We start from the raw sequence: 15843 nt of genomic DNA on the forward strand, positions 1-15843 counted from the left end.
AGACTAATGCTGATAAAATCTGTACTTGAGGCTACTCCAGTATACTGGATGTCACTCTCATGGATCCCAAAGGGTATTCTCAATAGAATTCAACAAACATGCAACCGATTCCTTTGGAATGGAAACAAAAAAGGGAAGATTTTTGCCTGGACTCGATGGTCCTTGATTACCACTCCAAAGAAATGGGGGGGGTGGGGCCTTAAAGCTCTCCCGGAATTTGCGCAAGCGTTGGCTGCCAAGCAGGGCTGGTTATTACTTAAACAGAATAGTCTCTGGGCAGAAGTTATTCACCAGAAGTATATATGGCCTTTGAACATCATTGACTGGATCAGGAGGCCCCATTGGAACCGACAGGGCATATCGGCGATTTGGAAGGCCACTCTAAACGCCATACCCCTCATCAGAGATAATCTTTTATGGCGCATTGGTAATGGCACCTCAGTTCGCATTGGTTTTGACCCATGGCCTGGTTCTGGTAATGCACACATATTACCAGAAGGGCTGGTTCTACATCTAAACAACAGGGGCATCAAATATCTCTCGCAGATAGGCGACCAACAACATTCCACCATATTCTCACAAGCTTGGATAACAGATCAGCAATGGCAACTGACAGAAGAATGGAGCACAATTTGGAAGGAATACATACAGGCATTAATTGAATCACATATCAGACTCAGGGAGGAAGAGGATGAGCTAATCTGGGCTGTATCAAAATCTGGTCAATATGTGCCGAAGCTTGGATACTACAAACTGATTGAAGCAAAAAATCCGGACACTCATAAAAGCTGGTGGTCCGCTATCTGGCACCTACAAGCTCAACCACGAACAAGACTTCTGATGTGGAACATTCTTGCAGACAAAATCCCTACGGGAGCCAACCTGAGGAAAAGGGCCTTTGCAGGTCCAACATGGTGTGTTTTATGCAGAAAAGAGGAAGAAACTACCCCCCACTTATTTCTTACCTGCTCAATCACCAAGGAACTATGGACACAGATCACCCGGGCTCTTAATATAAATGCGGTATGGCAGGGGGAGGACATACCTGTAGCATGGGATCAGTGGTGGACTGTTGTGGCATCAGAAAAGCCCAGGAATCTGCCGCTTTTGGTGGCCTGGTATATCTGGATTAGGAGGAATGCAATCATTTTTTAGAACTGCAATGTAAATTGGAACCTACTACCCTCTACCATATGTGCGGCATATATTGAGATTCCAATTGAAGTCAAACAGAAACAACCCAAGATCATCAGCCCAGAAATCATTAACAAAGATATGCCGTGGGCATATTTTGATGGGGCAGCTCAGAGACAAGGCTGTGGGGGAGGCATTCTACTACATCTTACAGACTCACACTATTTTCATATGAGATTGGGACTCGGTCCGGGTACAAACAACCATGCTGAACTCATGACCCTGAGGCATCTTCTATATTTTGCCTTGTCCAAAAACTGTCAACAATTACAAATTTTTGGGGACTCAAAGACTGTGGTTGACTGGTTTAACAACAAATCCATTTGTCATGCATACTCATTGAAGCATATCTTGGAAGAAATTGTTTTTTTCAAAACACATTTTGACCAGATATCTGTTTCTCACATCTACAGGGAAAACAATGCAATTGCTGACCGACTCTTGAAAGAAGCGGCGGATCGTCCTCTAGGTGAATGGCTGATCGAGGAACACTATCCAGAGGGGATGCACAGCTTCTATCATAGACCATATATTGATGGTCCCCTTCAGGGAGGCAATGGCCTCATCTAAATTTTGCATTATCATGATATATATTTGTACATACTACAGTACTTTCCAGCTAGATCTGTTTTGTATTGCGATCATACACTATTTTGATCTGTTTTTTTATGGAGTGATTATGCACTACTATGATGGACTCTGATCCTAATTACAGTATCCCTGAGGGTACCTATATGTAAATTTTTGCTTTTTTGAACAGTGGTGAAAACCACAATACAGCATATGCCATGGGCATCAACAGCATGTAATTTCTGATAATAGAAATTATGAATTTTCTTCATCAGAAGATATATATATATATATATATATATATATATATATAGATATATATATATATATATAGATATATATATATATATATATATATATGTATATATATATCTATATATATATGTATATATATATGTATATGTATATGTATATGTATATGTATATGTATATGTATATGTATATGTATATATATATGTATATATATATGTATATATATATATATATATGTATATATATGTATATATATATATATGTATATATATATATATGTATATATATATATATATATATGTATATATATATGTATATATGTATATATATATATATATATATATATATATATATACGAGTATTGTAGTCTCGACTCCCAATTATTGATAAAAAACCCTCCATCTTCCCCTGGACAGGAAAAATGATTGAGGTAATGAGATCCAACACTTACAATATTCATCTTTCTCCCTTTCTTCACTGCATCTGAAACTTCTCGGAGGATTTCATCCTTAGTCTTAAGGAAAACAACCTTTGCAACCTTGCAGGTAGTTTCACCCTCCCAGATCCTGTGATAGTTTGCGAGATGGTAGCCCTTGGAAACAAATTGAACAGGTGGTGGCAGGCATGCAAGTGAGAAAATATTGGCCTACAATAAAACTATAAGAATGAATTCCCACCTATCATTCACCTTCATGAGTTGTGCCATTGATAGACTCCAAACTATGGGGCTGTATGAACTCTGAACCTCAATTATACAACTCTAGTTGGGTAGTGAAATTCTTCACCACACCAATTTTGACAACGTGGGTATGCCGAGGCTTGCCAATTTTCCATGGAATATGCGAGGACCCACCACATAATTTCTTGTGATATTTTATAAGGAGAAAACTCTGGCATTTAGTGTAGACCAAGATTGCACTGATGTTATGGTTTCCTTTTCCCGAAGTGGAATCTTATATTGGTTTATTTTATTCTCGTACAACCTATCCTAATTTATGGTGCAGACTCATTATTATAAATTTTGGAACGTGAGAAATGCAGTTTATATATGTGTGTGTGTGTTTTTCTTTATAGAACAAAAAATCACTTATTTTAGAAGAAAAATAAGTTTTTTTTATTAATAAAAAGATCTCAGTACGTATAGACAAAAAAATTCCAGATATTCTTCCAAATTCATAAAAGGTTTTTGGAGGCAATATGTCAACAAAACAAGGATCCAACTTGAATATATAAGTAACCTACAACCTATCCTCCAGACCATTTTCAACAATCAGAAACAAAAAGTAGATTTGTAACATATTCAAAATTGTGGAACTAGAAAGTGACATAAACCATTATTCCAATAAGTTGAGCATGAAAAGAAAATATGCCTCCAGAAAATACTAGGAGATTATAGTGAAATTTCACCCTCATTGACCTGTCGATCTCCATCACAAAGTTTGTAATATAGTGAGCCTGGAGCAGCCAATAATCCCTCTTTTGATAGCTCGTCATCTACAAAATTTTAATTCCCTATATATATGTGCTTGAAGGAGACATTTTCAAATTCTCTATCCTGTCTAGCCATATTATCAAATTTGGAATCAAGAGAGAAGCCCTCCATTTGATTACCTCTATAATGGCTCTTGAGTAGCCAAATATAGCTAAATTGTCTAACTGATGCTGCTTTGTTAAGTACAACAACCCCCAAAGTGCTATGAGCTTAGCTTTGATGTTCGTTCCCTTCCCCCCATCCCAGAAAAGAAAAAAATTTTCTGAGATTTGTTACAGACCCGATGAACTCCACAATGAAACATATATTTTATTGAGTGCAATCATAAATTTTTTATACAAGCAAATACAGTTACCAAATCTTAACTGTTGGTGGTTTTCCTAACTGTAATAAGAAAACTACCTAAATTATGAATTCTAATCTACTAATGTTACAATATATCCTTAAGGATTAGTTAACATTCCCCCCTTAATCTGAAAGGACATCTAACATGTCGAGTAACATTCTAAAAATTTCAAACTTTTCTCATCCTAGTGCTTTGGTGAATATATCTGCTATTTGTTCTGAAGTAGGAAAATGTGTTAGATGAATAACTTTGGCCTCTACATAATGTTGAATCAAGTGATACTTGGTGTTAATGTGCTTGCTTCGATCATGAAACTTTGGATTCTTAGCCAACTAAATTGTAGAAGAATTATCGACAAATAAAGGAGTTGAATCTTTTTGCTTCTCCTGCAAGTCTTCAAGTATCTTGTGAAGCCAAATGATTTCTTTTGTGGCTTGAGCTACTGCAACATATTTGGCTTCAATGGTAGAATAAATATGTACATATTTATTGCATGACCTCCAAATAATGGTTGTTGATCCAAGATTCATCAAATAACTAGAAGTAGAGACCCCATTCTCCTTATCACCATCAAATTCAAAATCTGAATATCCAATGAGATGGAAATATGAAACTTTGGAGTATTTGATGCCAACAGACTGAGTTCCCTTCAAGTATTTCAACACTCTTTTTGATGCATTCCAATAACCTTCACAAGGCTGATGCATGAACCTGGAAAGTATCCCTACAACAAAAGTAATGTCAAGTCTAGTAGTGGTTAAAAAAATTAAACTTCCAACAAGTTTCCTATACTTTGTTGGATCATCAAAATTACTTCCTTCAATGGAAGTAAGTTTCAAATTCTGCTCCATATGAGTAGAAACAGGGTTACAATCCTAAATTCCAAATTTGTTTAATATCTGTCCAACACAATTCTTTTGAGAAATGAAAATGCGTTTGAGTTGTTGAGCAACTTCAATTCCCAAATAATAATGCAGCAGACCCAAATCTGTCATGTAAAAAAAAAATTGCAGCTCCCTTTTAAAAAATACTATATAATTATCATTGTTCATTGTAATCATCAAATCATCAACATACACAATTAGATATACAACAAATTTTCCAATTATTTTGACAAATAAAGTTGCACCATCTAGGTCAATTTTTTTGTAATTTAGCTTAAGGATGTGTTCAATTAATTTTTCATACCAAGCATGGGATGCTTTTTTCGGTCCATATAATGCCTTGACCAATTTTCATACTTTATTTTATCTACCTGTGACAACAAAACCCTTAGGTTGAAACATGTAGACATCCTCTTTCAAATATCCATTTAAAAGAGTTGAGTTCTGATTGTGCCCCATTTCATTGTAGGAGAAAAAGTCTTTATATAATCAACGCCTTCCTTCTAAGCGTAGCCTTTAGCTACAAGTTTGGCCCTATATTTTTCAAGTGAACTATAGCATGAAATGTTTGAATATATCAAAAACTTGTGACTTTTCCTTCAAAAGATAAACCCAACACATCCTCGAATAGTCATCAATAAAGGTGAGTATATATTTATTTCGATTTGCAGTTAGTACATTCATAGGTCCATATAAATCAAAATGTATGAGACTTAATTTTCTGAAAGATCTAGTAACAAAACTATGAAATGGTTGTTTATTGCGTTTCCTCAAGATGGAAGCATCACATGGTGTGATATTTTCTAGAATAGTGGGGAGACCTTTAATTCCATGCTCTTTCATAATTCTAATGTTGTTATAGTTGATGTGACTAAATCTAGCATGCCATAATAAACTTGAAGACAAAACATTATCTTGTTGCACTAATGGAGCTGAATTTGTAGTAGATTGTGTAATAGATGAATTACTATCGAATTTCAACAATGTACCTTCTTCAAAACCAGTCATAGTTACTGAATTATCACTTGCTCTGCGAATTTTAATTATGTCATCAAAAATATGGATTGAATGTCCTTATTGTCTAATATGAATGAAAGGCATTAAGTTCCTCTGAAATTGGGGAATATAAAGAACATCATTCATTATGTAATCTTCTAAATGTGTCATTTTTAATCTAATTGATCCAATTCCTGATGGTTTAACTTCAGACTTATCAACAAATTAAACAACACCATCAACATTACCACCGAAAATTTCAAAAAGATATTTCTGGAGTGTCATATGACAACTAGCACCTGAATCTAAGATCCAACTATCCTCCCATGAAGAAAATACAGTATTAAAAACATTGTCAATATTGAAATTACAGTGCGCAACTATATAGTGATAAGATTCATTTGTTTTACTTTTGTCAGAAGATAGTTTCTCTGTCTTGTCATTAATTGGCTCTTTATTTTCATTAGTAATCTTCTTCCTACGAACCCTGCAATTAACTAGACTATGACCAATGTTTCCACACCTATAACATCTGATATCTAATTTAGACGGGAACTTCTTATATTTTTGGTAATTTTTTTGTCTATCACCCTGATTTTTATTATTGTTCCCCCCCTGCCTTTAAAGTTCCTTCTAGCTCGACCTCTAGGATTCTTGCCATCTATGTTAGACTCATTTTGTGATATATGTTCCTTTTGTGCATGGCACAAGGTTTCTGTATTAGTAATAGAAACAAACTCTTTCTTCCCAAAAGCCTTTTCTCTTTTTGCATTTTTATTCACTAATTTATCAGAAGTAATGTGATTTAATTTTCCACTAACTTGGAGAGATTCCAAGTAGTGTGAGTATGTAGGGTGTAGGGCCTTGATGAAGGCAGTTAATTATAGGTCTACTTTAACACCTATGGCTTCTATATCATGGAGCCTTTATTTCAGAAGCCAATCTCATTGGATCATTGTCGTTCGTGTCTGAATTAAATAACTTCAATAATCTTTGATTCTGAATGTGAATCATAGAGTTTCTTTAAAATTTCTAATGTTTCATATGTTGTCTTACATGAATGAATGTATATGCTTCCCTCTTATGAGGCTGATGTTGTAATCATAGCATAACCTTTCTTGTTCTTGAATTCCCATATAACATGTTGTTTTTCATCTTCTGGAGCAATTTCTTTATCATCTTTGTCCTTTTTTCCTTAGAAAACATCTTACCACAAATCATTAAAAATCAATGCAATTTTGAGTTTTCTTATTCATTCTAGGTAATTTTCTTTCCTAGAAAGGACAATGCCAACTAATGAAATTATGGATATCATCTTTAAACGGAATTTTTTTTTTTTTTTAATAATTTGGATGAACTGCAGAAAAATATGTCACTATCTGTAAAAAACTAAAAGTACCCTGGTATGCGATTGGTGGCCTCATTGAATGGCCTTTGCAACAATTTTTTTTTTAACAAAATCCAATCGAGGTTAACAAATTACCGAAGATCAATTTATAGTGAAACAATCGTTCAAAGTTTGTGACATATAACGGACATTCCAATTGGTGGGGATAGTGTATGAGAGTACCATAGGTGCTAATTCAAATAATGGTCTGGATTGCTCCAACAGATCCAACAGTGCACGGAGGCACAAAACTTGCCAAAGTTTGACAAGACGGGTGATCCCGAGGAATGGTATCATGAAAACTACTTAGCACTTTAATCGATGGTACACATTCATTACGAGGGTACCCAAACTTGTTTCTTATACCACTGTGTATGGTATCAGGGTGGTTTCAAAAACCACTAGTCCTGCCCACTTTCGACTGGTCACTATTCACCACGCGCTCCCGCTGTGGGTTCTGTTGACCACACAACGTTTCCCACCTCAATCACAATAGGCAACACGTCCACCACGCTTCCATTGTGCCACTCTTCCACAACTATAAATCATCAATGGAGTTCAAACCAAGTTCTCACCACTTCTAAACCTCACCGCTCTGATACCACTATTATAGGCCTGATGAACTCCACAGTGAAACATATATTTTATTCAGTGTAATCATAAAATATTTATACAAGAAAATATAGTTACCAAATCTTAAGTGTTGGTGGTTTTCCTTACTGTAATTAGAAAACTACCTAAATTATCAATTATAATATCCCGAAGGATTAGTTAATAAGAATTGATTCTCAACCAAGCTCCACAACCACAACTACCAGCCCACGGTGTACCATCCCAAACACCCATGATGAAATTGATCTGCAAGTGAAGATTTATCAATCTGGGCATGTTTTCATAATTATTGGAGTGCTTCCGAGTCACCAAGCACCCTTGTATGCAAGTACAAATCCTGTAGAGATTGAAAATCCTATTTTCAAAGTTTACAAAATTCATTGCATGCCATATTTACCAAGATACATATAGAGGGCGAACCTTGTATTTTCCTTGCCTATTAAACCATGATTTGTAGCAGGTCTCAAAGGTGAGAAATGTGGTAGTTTACGTGCGATAAGTTTTGGAGTTTCTTTTGGATATATTTTTTTGGTGAAATTTGGTCGGCATTTGTTATAATCATAACTTTCAGTTGTGAAATCTCCACCATAGGTGTTTTAAGGATTTATTAGAGAGCTAAATTCATCTATATAGACAATATATATATATATATATATATATATATATATATATATATATTTATATATATATATTATAAATAATAAAAAATTATCATTTAACCCATAATTATTTTATTGAATTCGAGTGACAAACTCTAAACTGTAGAATAGTTAGATAACTCCCTAAAAAATTTAACGCACATTTTAATATGACATCTTTTTACCTTTTCACTTTTATCTTTTATAATTTTAAATTGCATTTTTTTTAAATATATAAATAAATTTAAGTTTTGAATGATTTTAACCTATTAAATTATACAATTATAAAATTTAATTTAATTTTTTTATAAAACTTTATCAAATTCTAAACAAAACAAATTATTATAAAAACAACATTAAATATAAAACACTCACTCGAACTACATACTAATTTATCATAGTGATACAAATCTCTCTAATTTATCATATGGAAAAATATATCATACTTAACCATTCAACATCTATAACAACATGCAAATATAAAATACCTTAATAACATATTAATTTATCATATCTTAACACTCAATTTATCTAATCGATCTTTATATTTAAAATAGAGCGAAGTCTATCATGATACCTAACTATTCAACGTCTGTATTTAAAATAGAACAAAGCTTATCATTATACCTAACTATTCAACATCTATAACAACATTAAAAGATAAAATATCATATCTTAACACTGAGTCTATGTACAAATGATTCTTCATATTTAAAATAAAACAAAGTCCATCATATCTGACTCATATTTTAAACAAGGGGAGCTGCGACGCAGCGAGTCCCTGCGTGAAGTTGAGCCTGTCTATTACGCACTACAGGCATGTGTCCATTACAGATGGAAGCATATCAGCCAGGCTATGAAACAATTCAAGATTGCTCGGCAAGTAGCTCAATATTGTTTGTTTGGTGGAGAACTGAATTCAGGTTAACAGAGAATCTGCGTGAAGTTGAGCCTGTCTATTACGCACTACAGGCATGTGTCCATTACAGATGGAAGCATATCAGCCCGGCTATGAAACAATTCAAGATTGCTTGGCAAGCAGCTCAATATTGTTTGTTTGGTGGAGAACTGAATACTACAGGCATGTGTCCATTACAGATGGAAGCATATCAGCCCGGCTATGAAACAATTCAAGATTGCTCGGCAAGCAGCTCAAGATTGCTCAGGTGACAGGATCAGAACTTCAAAGTTTAAGTAAAATCTAAATGAGTCATTTATTATTGAGCTTTCCAATGTTTAGTAATTTGATTGTTTAGATTCTCTAAGTGTTGAGATACTTGCCTAATTTTGAATCAGTTGAAAAATATTTTTCAGTCTTTTGGTGTTGCTTTTTATTAGCAAGTTTTCTGTATGAACAACTCGGATATCAAGTTTTCTATATGAACAACACCGATTTCTGCTAGTAACAGTCATATTCCTATTTTGGAGAAATTTGTTTTTAAGATTGGAAAAGTCTTGTTTTCTATAATATGTATATGTTTTTTTTTAATTTCCAGTATATAACTAAAAAAATATTAAACTTAATAAATACATGCTTTTTTAAATCCAGTGAATAACTACATAACATTATTGTTATGACTGACTCCATAATCTTATTATATAAAAGCATGGACGGAAAGCCCGCAATTAAAAAACTGTGAATCACTCCGACACATCTGAGCATCTTTGAGGGCAGCCCACTCTTCTCCTGCGGGTATATTCTGTCTCAGCTACCCTTAGGAAAATGAGATATTCATGCCGTGAGAGAAAAAAAAAGGGGATATTTTTGACTTTGACAATACCGCACCATTGAGATTTCTTGATTAAGAGAAATCAACGAGAGCTGCAGGAGCACATTTAATATAAATAATCAAAGAGAGGTCACAGCTTAAAACAAATATGATGTTAAAGAAAACTTTATTAAGAGAAGTCAAGGATACCGTGGAAATTAGATATAAAATAATTTTGTTAAGAGAAACATATTTAAATTTATTATGGAAATTTTCATACCTAAATTTTGTTAAGAGAGGTTAAAACAAATATGATGTTAAAGAAAACTTGATTAAGAGAAATCAAGAAGAGCTGCAAGATCACCCAATAATAATATCTTAAAGAACTCAGAGCGTTGCATACGATTCCAACGGTCGAGTGTTTCCAACGACAGGTGTTGGAAGGAGAGGCACAGTGCCCATGCAAAGAACGAAGGCTTCTCTTAACTGAGTGTTTCCAACGACAGGTGTTGGAAGGAGAGGCACAGTGTCCATGCAGAGAACGAAGGTTCTCTTTTCTTGTATTCGTGTGTCAGCAGCTCCCATGGCTTCCTGTAGCAATCTGCTTCCATATTTATCACTGCACAGACTTGGATCACTGCACAGACTTAGAGCTGCTCTCGGCCTGGACTGAACATACCTCAGCACTCAATCTCCTCAAGTATACAAGCCATCCAAACCAGCATACACCAATCTCTCTCTTCCAGTATATATACGCTGTCTCTATTCTAATTCTGAGGCATATTTCGGCCTCTTCAAGGGCAGATCTGGCCACAGATCTTGTAGCTCATTACTGTTTCATGATGTATGTGCAAGTTCCAGCTCCAGTGCGTACTAAGGATAAAAAAGGTACTAGCTCCGGCCTTCTTCATCACCAAAGCGATTTTTTTCTGCACAGAAGAATGTTTTGAATTAGGAATTTTGATAAGTAATGCTTTCAGGTTGAATTTAGAGCAGTACCTAGAGTAGCCTCCGATTCTGATGTCCCTCTATATATATCTGAACAGATAAATCAGATAGTACATTCCTATAGGCTCAGTTTCATTAATTTTGATGTCTTTTAATTCTTCTGGACAAACAAAAAATATAAAGAGAGGAGAATCCACTTTATATATTACGTAGTATACATTGAGAATGCGAGGATTCATTTTACGAAAATCAGTGTTTAGATAAAGACTCGAGTGGAAACAAATCGATGGTGTTCACATAGAACTAACTTAACAAAATCCAGTCTATTTGATGTTTTGTCCATGTCTTGGTCAAGGTCCTCCAAAATTCTTTCCTGCAGGCAAAGGCAGATTTGTGGTACGCATCAGTCGACATGATTCACTTCTTTAAAGAATTGATAGGCAAACACTGATGAACTCGATCACTTGAATGCATTAGATCATAGTACTAGCAGTTTAATGCATTAGATCATAGTACTAGCAGTTTAATAACCAAAGGAACAAATATGCCCAAGAAAATTAACCTGTCCCATGAGCTCCTCATGTATTGTGAGACCAACACTGCCAAGTCTCTCAACACTGGCACTAAGCGCATCTAACTCTTGATCTTGTTCTCTGGTCACCAGGCAAAGCAAGTTAACAGGCTACCAGATCAATGCTATTCAAGAAAAAGGCTGACAGGTGTAAATTCTTGGAAGAGAAAAACAAATTTTGAAAAAGGTTCTTTAGCAGAGGTGTCCGACAAGTGTAAATGCTTAGAAAGGAAAAACAAAGTTCGAGAAGGCTCTTAAGCGTAGGTGTCTAGACTCTAAAGCACTGTTATAAAAAAAGCTATATTTAAAAGTGATCTTCAACAACATAAATTTGATCATACTTCTAATAACAGAATAAACATATTGGGAATTCATAGAAAGGATAACAGTCATTGACGGCTTTGAACTGCAGGAAATACCAGCAAAAAAGTCGCTATATTGCGAAAGCTAGTATTGCTAGTGGCCATCCCACAATTGTTCTGGTCAGAGAATCCACGGCCTCTAATCCTGAGAAAGCCCAGCTCCTCGAGTCCTTCAAGGCCTCAGCTCCTCGAGTCCTTCAAGGTAATTGTTTCCAAACCCACTGCTATTCTATCAAGTAATCATGTTATGATGACCAAAATTTAATCCTATGATCAGTTTCACATTAGAAATCTCACCTTGTTCATTGCTTCTCACTGCAGGAACCGTCTGCTGTTGCAGAGAGCATTAGAGGGTCTGCGAACGCTCTGCCTTGGAGCAATCCAAAACCAAAAGTCCGTAAGAAAAAATGCAAATATTTGCAGGAAGCGTACACAGTTTAAACCCTGCTGCTCGCAGATTGTAAAGAAAAACCGAAGGGTAGCAGTGTATTTAATGAGATGCAGTGGGCCGACGTCACAAAGACACGGGTGCAGGGCATGCACAAAGACACGGGTGTAGGGCAGGACCTCTCCACACCCCTGACGGTTAGCTGAAAATGCACCGCACTTAATTGCTTTAACATATGGTTTACCACCTTTGCATACCCGCCAGAAGTAATCCTAGCATTAAAACCATACACCCCTGACGGTTAGCTGAAAATGCACCGCACTTAATTGCTTTAACATATGGTTTAGGTTCGGATTAGCTTCGGATTACGTTAGGTCCTCGGGAGGAGGCCAAATAACGTGATTTATAAATATGTCTTCAGAAAGCTTGGTATATAGTTGATGACCGGGCATCACAAGCAGGTCAATTAATGCTAAATAGCTCGCGAACGATTACAATAGTCCATGCCTGAGGGCAGGGACTAATAAAACAATGTCCATCCTATCCTACTATTCGACATCTATAACAGAAGATGTTGACACTACATCTACAAATTTTATTTTATTCCTTTACACATAATTTCAACTACTCGTACTTTATTATTTTAATTTTATTATTAATTATTAGCGAGCTTCATGGCATTTTTTTTAAAGAATGCAGTGTCTCTATGTGACGCGTTATATATTATATTTCAACGAAGATGTTTTAGAAATGCATTTGTAAGGACGTGATATATTATATTTCTACGAATATGTTTTAAAAATGCGTTTCGTAGAAATTAAGTTTTCGAGACGCATTTGTGAGGTGGCATATATAATATTTCTACGAAGATGGTTTACAAATGCATTTGGTAGAAATAAGTGAATGTATGAGAAATGTTGTGAGAATGATCAAGAATATATAATGGAATCAAAATTCATAGGAGAATATGTATTGAATAGACCAATGCTTTTCATTCTAATGGGTGGTGTTGATGTTGTATTAGGAGTCCAATGGCTATAATCTTTGGGTACAATAGTTTTTGATTTTGAAGATTTTTTCATGAAATTTGTTTCAGAAGGAAAAGAAGTTGAATTAAGGGATATCGCAGGGAAACCGGAAAAGATAATCAGCTCTAACAAAATGACAAAGCTTCTAAAGAAAGAACAACGAGGAGTAATTACACAATTATTTTTGCTAGAGTTTCCCACATCGAAATCATCTATTTCTCTAGATCTTCAAAATATCTTGGACATTCATTCCAAGGTATTTGAGACTCCTAAAGGCCTCCAACCTATTCGTGATTATGATCATGCTATTCATTTGATTCCAGGAAGTGTTCCTCCAAACATCAGGCCTTACAGATATCCCTATGCCCAAAAGAGTGAAATTGAACATATGGTTGCAGAAATGCTAGAGGCTGGTATAATTCAACCTAATCAAAGTTTTTCTCTACTCCAGTAGTATTGGTGGATAAGAAGGATGGATCATAGCGCATGTGTCTGGATTATAGGGAGCTCAACAAGCTCACTATTAAAGATAAATTTCTCATTCCTGTCATTGATGAATTGAATGGATCAAATTACTTCACCAAGTTGGATCTCCATTCAGGATAGCTTCAAATCATACTGAAGACTGAAGACATTGTGAAAACAACTTTTAGAACTCATGAGGGTCGTTATGAATTTTTGGTCATGCCTTTTGGCCTTACCAATGCACCTTATACATTTCAAGGTTTGATAAATTCCATTTTCAAACCCTTCCTTAGAAAATTTTTGTTAGTATTTTTTGATGATATACTAATCTACAACAACTCTTCGAAAGATCCTATTCGACATGTTGATAGGGTTCTCAAACTATTGGAGGAGAAACAATTACATGCAAAAAGCTCCAAATGTTTCTTTGGAGTACAAGAGGTGGAATATCTGGGTCATATTGTATCTCATAAAGGTGTTAAAGTAGACCCTAGAAAAATTAAAGCCATTAAGGAATGGAAAATCCCCACATCCATAAAGCATCTGTGAGTATTTCTCGGGTTGACAGGGTATTATCACAAGTTTGTTACGAATTACGGGAGAATATCAGCACCTCTAACAAAATTATTGAAGAAAGATTCATTTTCATGGACTCCGGAAGCAATGAAGGCCTTTGAACATATTAAAGAGGCAATGTGCCAAGCACTAGGCTTAGCTACACCGGACTTCACAAAAACCTTTATTGTGGAATGTGATGCCTTAGGAAATGGAATTGGTGTTGTTTTAATGCAAGAAGAAATACCCATTGCTTTCAAAAATCGTCCAATCAAAGAAAAGTATTTACACAAAGCTATTTATGAGAAGGAAATGTTGGAAATACTACATGCACTTAAGAAATGACGACCCTACATAATGGGAAGACACTTCAAGGTAAAAACGGATCATGATAGTCTTAAATACTTTTTAGAACAAAGATTATCTCCAGAAGAGCAACAAAAATGGGTCACAAAGATGTTGGCTTATGACTTTGAAATCATTTACAAAAAAGGGAAGCAAAATGTTGTGGCAGATGCACTCTCAAGAAAGGATGAGGATGCGAAAGCATTGCTTTGCGCCATTTCTATTATCCAACCAAATTGCATAAATGAAGCAAGGGATGAATGGAAGAATGACGAAGAAGTGTGGGCACTCATTCAAAAGTTACAACAAGATACCAGTACATATGATACATTTAGCTGGAAAAATGATTTGTTATGGTATAAATATCGCTTATACCTATGTAAGAATTCCCAACTCAAACAAAAGATTCTTATGGAATTCCACACCTCTCCCTTAGGAGGGCACTAAGAATTTTTAAAAACTTACCACAGGGTTAAGAATGAATTTTTTTGGGATGGTCTTAAATCAGATATTCAAACGTTTGTGGTAGAATGTTTGGTTTTCCAATAAAATAAAGTTGAAACAATTAAGATCCCAGGTCTATTACAACCTTTATCTATTCCAAGCCAATGTTGGGAAGAGGTTTCAATGAATTTTATCACAGGTTTACCCAAGTCCAAAGGAAAGAGTGTCATCGTGATGGTAGTTGATAGACTTACCAAGTATGCATGCTTTTGTGCATTATCTCATCCATTTAAACCAATACAGTTTCTACTACATTTATGCAAACAATTCAAAAGCTACATGGAAACCCAAAGATTATTTTAATTGACAGAGATCCCATTTTCACTAGAAATTTTTGGACAACATTATTTTCTTGTCTTGGTACTTAGTTAGCTCATAGCTCATCTTATCATCCTCAATCTGATCGGCAAACTGAGATAATAAACAAATGTTTGGAAGGATATATTCATTGCTTTGTATCTGATAAACAGACACAATGGGTCAAATGGTTGCCTCTGGCTCAATGGTGGTATAACACTTCCTTCCATACTGCAACAAAAATGACCCCATTTATGGCACTTTATGGATATCATCCACCATCCATCACATCATATTTAA

The 15843-nt window shown here is 35.1% G+C and overlaps 1 long non-coding RNA gene across 2 annotated transcripts; it reads right to left on the reverse strand.

The window, feature by feature from the left end:
* Window positions 1-10701: 10701 nt before the first annotated feature.
* On the reverse strand, window positions 10702-12527 carry LOC149209154 (uncharacterized). 2 transcript variants are annotated; one of them, XR_016252186.1, is made up of 5 exons: window positions 12259-12527; window positions 12019-12156; window positions 11591-11681; window positions 11337-11401; window positions 10702-11009 (listed from the first exon to the last, which is right to left on the reverse strand). It is a non-coding gene; the product is annotated as an uncharacterized LOC149209154 (long non-coding RNA). The 2 variants fall into 2 exon arrangements; XR_016252187.1 differs by lacking the exon at window positions 11337-11401 and having other exon boundaries at window positions 12259-12521.
* Window positions 12528-15843: the final 3316 nt, after the last annotated feature.

The sequence above is a fragment of the Pinus tabuliformis genome, chromosome 1_2 (genome assembly GCF_031772625.1).
Source record: "Pinus tabuliformis cultivar Carrire ecotype Pingquan chromosome 1_2, CPIR1, whole genome shotgun sequence".
Taxonomy (NCBI): domain Eukaryota; kingdom Viridiplantae; phylum Streptophyta; class Pinopsida; order Pinales; family Pinaceae; genus Pinus; species Pinus tabuliformis.